Source organism: Colobus angolensis, unplaced genomic scaffold, assembly GCF_000951035.1.
Source record: "Colobus angolensis palliatus isolate OR3802 unplaced genomic scaffold, Cang.pa_1.0 Scaffold8, whole genome shotgun sequence".
Classification (NCBI taxonomy): Eukaryota; Metazoa; Chordata; class Mammalia; order Primates; family Cercopithecidae; genus Colobus; species Colobus angolensis.
In genome coordinates, this window is record NW_012121820.1 from 2317603 (window position 1) to 2325100 (window position 7498).

Here is a 7498-nt window from a genome sequence, read left to right on the forward strand (position 1 = left end):
GCCCGTCTTGGCCTCCCAAAGTGCTGGGATTACAGGCTTGAGTCACTGCGCCTGGCCCCTTCTGAGGGCTTTAAGAGAGAATCTGTTCCATGACTCTTGCCTATGGCACTCTTTGGCATTCCTTGGCTTATAGGAGGATGTCCCCCATTTCTGCCTTCATCAGCACATGGCACTCCCCCTGTGTGTATGTTTTGGTCTCCAAATTTCCCCCTTTCATTTTTTAATTTTAAGTTTAATTTTTTGAGATGGTCTTGCTCTATTGCCCAGGCTGGAGTGTAGTGGTGTGATCATAGCTCACTGTTGCCTCGAACTCCTGGGCTCAAGTGATCCTTCTGCTTCGGCCTCCTGAGTGGCTGGGACTACAGATGCATGCCACTATGTCTGATCAATTAAAAAAATTTTTTTTTGGTAGAGATGAGGTCTCCCTATGTTGCCCAGGCTGGTCTCAAACTTCTGGGCTCAAGTGATCCTCCTGCCTTGGTCTTCCAAAATGCTGGGATTACAGGTATGAGCCACCACACCAGGCCAATTTCCCTCTTTTATAAGGACAGCAGTCATATTGAATTAGGGGCCATCTGAGTGACCTCATTTTAACTTGACAACCTCTGAGAAGACCCTATTTTGAAATAACGTCACATTCTGAGGTACTAGGAGTTAGAACTTCAACATATGATTTTTTTTAAGGGGGAGGGGAACACAATTCAACCCATAACACCTGATGAAATGGTTGGTTATTTAATTTAAAAAATGTTTACTGGCCGGGCGCGGTGGCTCACATCTATAATCCCAGCACTTTGGGAGGCCGAGGCAGGCAGATCACCTGAGGTCAGGAGTTCGAGACCAGCCTGGCCAACATGGTGAAACCCAGTCTCTACTAGAAATACAAAAGGTAGCTCCCTTTTGGCTGGAACCACATCTTCCAGAAATGACAAACACAAAGGGAAAGAGGAGAGGCACCCAATATGTGTTCTCTAGGCCTTTTAGAAAACATGGCATTGTTCCTTTGGCCACGTATATGCAAATCTATAAGAAAGGTGATACTGTAGACATCAAGGGAATGGGTACTGTTCAAAAAGGAATGCCCCACAAGTGTTATCATGGCAAAACTGGAAGAGTCTACAATGTTCCCCAGCATGCTGTTGGCATTGTTGTAAATAAACAAGTGCAAGATTCTTGCCAAGAGAATTAATGTGCATATTGAGCGCATTAAGCACTCCAAAAGCCGACATAGCTTCCTGAAACGTGTGAAGGAAAATGATCAGAAAAAGAAAGAAGCCAAAGAGAAAGTACCTGGGTTCAACTGAAGCACCAGCCTCCTCCACCCAGAGAGGCGTACTTTGTGAGAACCAAAGGGAAGGAGCCTGAGCTGCTGGAACCTCTTACCTACGAATTCATGGCATAATAGGTGTTAAAAAAATAAAAGACCTCTGGACTGTAAAAAAAAAAAAAATATTAGCCAGGCGTGGCGGCACGCGCCTGTAGTCTCAGCTACTCAGAAGGCTGAGACAGGAGAATCACTTGAACCCAGGAGGCGGGGGCTGCAGTGAGCTGAGGTTGCCCCACTGCACTCCAGCCTGGGCAACAGAGCTAGACTCCATCTCAAAAAAAAACCAAAAAAGTTTACTAAGTTATTTTCTTTCATGGCAATTTAACCTGATTTTTCACTTGTGTAATGCCTGCCTCCTCCACCAGACCTTAACCTTCATGAGGTCAGGAGCAGGTCTACAGCACAGTGCACACAGAGTTCCTAAATAAATGTTGAACAAATTAATGAATGATTCAAATGGACACTCTTAATCAGAAGCATCAGTCCTCATTGTGTAGATTGGCAGTATCTTGCTGAAAGTCCTCTGAGTAGTGAGGAGGATGAGGAGGTTACACAGGACTACCATTTCTGACACTCAAATGTCTCCAGTATGTCATTGGATATTTCACTGCTTCAGTGGCTTTTCTGTGTAACTCAACCTGTATCTGGAGTACAGTTGATTTTTATAATAGTCTAACCAAAACGAACTGGGAAGGTTAGACATCTGCAAAAAATAAATAAATAAATAATAATAATAATAATAATAATAAACATAGAATTGCATGCCTTTCAAAGTGAAGTATAATTTTTTTGTGGGCCAGTCATGGTGGCTCAAACTTGTAATCCCAGCACTTTGGGAGGCTGAGGTGAGTAGATTGCTTGGGCCCAGGAGTTTGAGAACAACCTTTGCAACACAGTGAGACCTAGTCTCTACAAATAATAAGGAAATTAGCTGGGCATGGTGGCACATACCTGTGGTCTCAGCTACTCAGGAGGTTGAGGTGGGAGGATTGCTTGAGCCCGGGTGGTTGAGGCTGCCATGAGCTGTGAGTAAGCCACTGCACTCCAGCCTGAATACAGAGCAAGACCCTGTTTCAAAAAAATTTTTTGGGGTGCATTTTCTGTTTTGTTGTTACTTTCTATGGAGCATGAATAATTGTACAGTCCCATATTGAATATGTGTTGGAAACACAGGCAGCCATTTGGAAGTTTTTTGTTTGTTTGAGATGGAGTTTTGCTCTTGTTGCCCAGACTGGAGTGCAGTGGCGCAATCTCAGCTCACCGAAACCTCCGCCTCCCGGGTTCAAGTGATTCTCCTGCCTCAGCCTCCTGAGTAGCAGGGATTACAGGCATGCGCCACCACGTCCTGCTAATTTTGTATTTTTAGTAGAGATAGGGTTTCTCCATGTTGGTCAGGCTGGTCTCAAACAGAAGTTTTCTTTTTAATCACACTTTTTAAATATTTACTTGTTTATAGAGATGGAGTCTCACTATGTTGCCCAGGCTGATCTCGAAATCCCAGTCTCAAGAGATCCTCCCATCTTGTCCTCCCAAAGCACTGGGATTGCAGGCATGAGCCACCACGCCCAGTCTAGTTTTGCTTGTTTATTTATTTATTTTTTAATTTTTGAGTGTATTTATTTTCTTTTGCTGCTATAACATATTACCAGAAACTTAGTGGCTTAAAATAACATATATTTCTTATCTGTTCTGTAGGTCCAAAGTCAGATATAGTCTCACTGGGTTAAAATCATGGCATAGGCAAGGCTGTGTTCCCTCCTGGGAGCTTTGGAGGACAACCTGTTTCCCTACCTTTCCCAGTTGGTAGAGGCCGCTGTCCATATTCCTAGCCTCTTCCCATTTTCAAAGCCAGTAATGCCTTGTCCTCACAATGCTCACTCTGGTCTTCTTCCATAGCCACCTCTCCCTGTGACTCTTCTTCTGCCTCCCTCTTGTACTTTTCATTTTTGTGACTATGTTGGGTGCACTCTGATAATCCTGGATACTCTCCTTATGCTGATTAACAATCTTAATGCCATCTGCAGCCTTAATTTCTCTTTGTCAAGTAACCTAACATATTCACAGGTTCTGGGGATTAGGATGTGGATATCTTTTGGGGGAGATGAAATTATTCTGTCCAGGCTGGGCGCAGTGGCTCACACCTGTAATCCCAGCACTTTGGGAGGCTGAGGCGGGTGGATCACCTGAGGTCAGGAGTTCAAGACCAGCCTGGCCAACATGGTGAAACTCTGTCTCTACTAAAAATACAAAAATTAGCTGGGTGTGGTGGCCTCCACCTTTAGTCCCAGCTACTCGGGAGGCTGAGGCAGGAGAACTGCTTGAACCTGGAAGGCGGAGGTTGCAGTGAGCTGAGATTATGCCACTGCACTCCAGCCTTGGCAACAAGAGTGAAACTCCGTCTGAAATTTAAAAAAAAATTATTCTGCCGGGTGCGGTAGTTCGTGCCTGTAATCCCAGCACTTTGGGAGGCCGAGGCGGGCGGATCACCTGAGGTTGGAAGTTCCAGACTAGCCTGACTAACAGTGAGAAACCCCGTCTCCACTAAAAATAGAAACTTAGCCGGGTGTGGTGGTGCATGCCTGTAATCCCAACTACTGGGGGAGGCTGAGGCAGGAGAATCGCTTGAATCCGGGAGGCGGAAGTTGCGGTGAGCCGAGATCCAGTCATTGCCTGGGCAAAAAGAGTGACAGTCCGTCTCAAAAAAAAAAAGAAAAAAAAAAATTATTCTGTCCACCAGGTGGAATAATGTAATATTTAATAATAAGAACAGTTGCAAGGTGTAGAGAGTTACTGTATATCCATCACCCAGCTTTCCTTAATGTTAACATTTTATATAACCATAGCACATTTGTCAAAACTAGGCAATCAGCATTGGTACAATACTTTTAACTAAACTCTGCACTTCATTCAAGTTTCATCAGGCTTTCCACTATTGCCTTTTTCAATTCCAGGATGCAGTCCAGGATATCCTATTGGATTTAGTGGAAGGATTTCATAGCTTTTCTATTGCTGTTCCTGCACTAACTAGACACTGAAGTTGCTGTCAAGTCAATCAAAGTTATCATAATACTTTTTTTTTTTTTTTTGGAGACGGAGTCTAGCTCTGTCGCCCAGGCTGGAGTGCAGTGGCGCGATCTCGGCTCACTGCAAGCTCCGCCTCCCGGGTTTACGCCATTCTCCTGCCTCAGCCTCCCGAGTAGCTGGGACTACAGGCGCCCGCCATCTCGCCCGGCTAGTTTTTTGTATTTTTTTTAGTAGAGACAGGGTTTCACCGTGTAGCTCAGGATGGTCTTGATCTCCTGACCTCGTGATCCACCCGTCTCGGCCTCCCAAAGTGCTGGGATTACAGGCTTGAGCCACCGCGCCCGGCCTACTTTTTTTTTTTTTTTTTGAGATGGAGTCTCACTCTGTTGCCCAGGCTGGAGTGCAATGGGGCAATCTTGGCTCACTGCAACCTCTGCCTTCCAGGTTCAAGCAATTCTCCTGCCTCAACCCCCTGAGTAGTTGGGACTGCAGGCCTGCACCACCACGCCTGGCAAATTTTTTTTTTTTTTGTATTTTTAGTACAGATGGGGTTTCACCATGTTGGCCAGGCTGGTCTTGAACTCTAGAACTCAGGTGATCTGCCCACCTCGGCCTCCCAAAGTGCTGGGATCACAGGCGTGAGCCACCACACCCGGCCATCATTCTTCTGCAGGCAGTTTTGAAAGTTGGTGTCCAAGGATAATAATTTGCACATTACATGTACAAAAAAGTTGCATAAGGATTGCTACTCTAACTCATGCTTCCTACGTAGTAAAAAATATTCCTAATCTTATCCTCTGATTTATGACATTTGCCTAGCAACATTATAACATCTGTCTAGGAACACAGGCAAGACTGTTTATTTCAAGTCATCCAAAAATGACCAAAGGGAGAGGATGTAAAATTTCACTAAAAGGATCCCCTTAAAATAAAATATTTTGCTTCTTGGTCTATAAAGCCATTTCTGAGGAGATGCTCATAACTGTTGCTGAGTCAGTCTGGGGAAAGTAGACTGTGTGCCAGGCAATATTAAAAACTATTTTGAGTTTGGTTTTTATGCCTGAGTCTCTTTTTTCATTTTTTATTTTTTTGAGACAAGAGTCTGGCTCTGTCGCCCAGGCTGGAGTGCAGGAGCACGATCTCGGCTCATGGCAAACTCCACCACCTGGGTTCAAGTGATTCTCCTGCATCAGCCTCCTGAGTAATTGGGGCTACAGGCGCATGCCACCACACCTGGCTAATTTTTGTGTTTTGGCTGGTCTCAAACTCCTGACCTTAGGTGATCTGCCTGCTTCGGCCTCCCAAAGTGTTGGGATCACAGGCATGAGTCACCACGCCCAGTCCTGAGTCACTTTTTGCAGTAATTTAAAAAAAAAAATTGTACATGTACTTCATATTCTTTGTAGAAAAATTAGAAAACATAAGGAAAAACTAATTTTAATCACACATGATCTTATTACCCAAAGTTGCAATATTGTTAATATTATTTGTCTTTTTTTACCAACACATATACATAGGTATTATAAATATTATAGTAAACATTATGTTACATGTTATGTTAATATATCACTTAATATATTAATATAAATATTATATATTATAAATATTATATTTTAAGCGGCAAAAACCACAATTAGTTTTGCACCAACCTAATAGAATTCACTTATGAAAATTTGATACTATATATGTTTCTGCTCAATGTATCATGAAAATGTTTTCAAATAAATATGCATTCATAGCATTCTTTACAATGGCTGCATAGTAGTGTCATGGCTTTTTAGTTAGGCAGTTTGGTTTTTTTTTTTTTTTTTGAGAAGACAGTGTCTCGTTCTGTTGCCCAGGCTAGAGTGCAATGGCGAGTCATGGCTCACTGCAGCCTCAACCTTCCGGGCTCAAGCAATTTTTCCCACGTCAGCCTCCTGAGTAGCTGGGACCGAGGGTGTGCCCACCACTCCCAGCTAATTTTTGTATTTTTTGTAGAGACAGTGTATCACTATGTTGCTCAGGCTGGTCCTTCCGAACTCCTGGACTCAGGTGATCCTCCCACCTCAGCCTCCCAAAGTGTTGGCATTATAGGCATGAGCCACAGAGCCCAGTCTACTTTGGGTTTTAATATGTTTTCCTGTCATAATTCTGCAAGCTCAGTGAATTTACTGGCAGTCTATGCTAGAAAAGAGTATCTAGTATTTGTATAGTACTTTATAGAGTATACTGGCACATATTGACCATATAATGGGAATAACAGTGCTATCTGTTCCATAGGGTCATTTTGGGAAATGGCAAATAGAAAACATGGCATGGCATGGCAAATAGAAAACAATCCATAATGTGAATTGTTATTACTACAGTAATGTCAACATTCCTGTAAGGGCAGAATCATCATCACGTATATATTTTAGATAAGGAAACTGGCTGGGAGAGGTGAAGTAATTGATCTAAGACATCAATGTGGAAATCTCAGCTCATTTGACTTCAAATTCCATAGTTTTGGCACTGCCTCATATTGCTAGTCTTTTCTGTGGGACCTGTCCTTTACCACAACATTGCAGGCAGTGCTAGCCCTGCCAGCTGCCTCCATCAAAAGTTATTTTCCTATTTCTCAACTCTCCAGAATCCCACACGAAATTGCTTAGCTTTGGGATGGTTATTCAGCTGCAATTAACAGGGGCCTTAATAAAGTTAAGCCGCCGGAACAAGCGGTGTAGCATGAGAGAGGACTCTAGCACCTGGCAGGTGAGGTTTTTGCACTTCTCTCTCTCTCTTTTTTTTTTTTTTTGTTTGATAAGAGTCGAGCTCTGTCGCAAGGCTGGAGTGCAGTGGCGCGATCTCGACTCACTGCAACCTCTGCCTCTAGGGTTCAAACGATTCTCCTGCCTAGCCAGCTAATTTTTGTATTTTTAGTAGAGACGGGGTTTCACCGTGTTGTCCGGGATGGTCTACGATCTCCTGACCTCATGATCCGTCCACCTCGGCCTCCCAAAGTGCAGGGATTACAGGCGTGAGCCACCGCGCCCGGCCATTTTTGTGCTTCTCGATTTCGCCACGTGGCCTTGGTAGCCCAGGAGACTCTAGGAGGGCGGAGGCAGGAGTAACACCCAAAGGACTACAGTTTCCAGAAGCCCGCGCGCGCCCCGTGCCACGTGACCG

The 7498-nt window shown here is 44.1% G+C and overlaps 1 pseudogene; it reads left to right on the forward strand.

The window, feature by feature from the left end:
- The first annotated feature begins 925 nt into the window (after nucleotides 1–925).
- Nucleotides 926–1402, forward strand: LOC105502364 (annotated as a pseudogene).
- Nucleotides 1403–7498: the final 6096 nt, after the last annotated feature.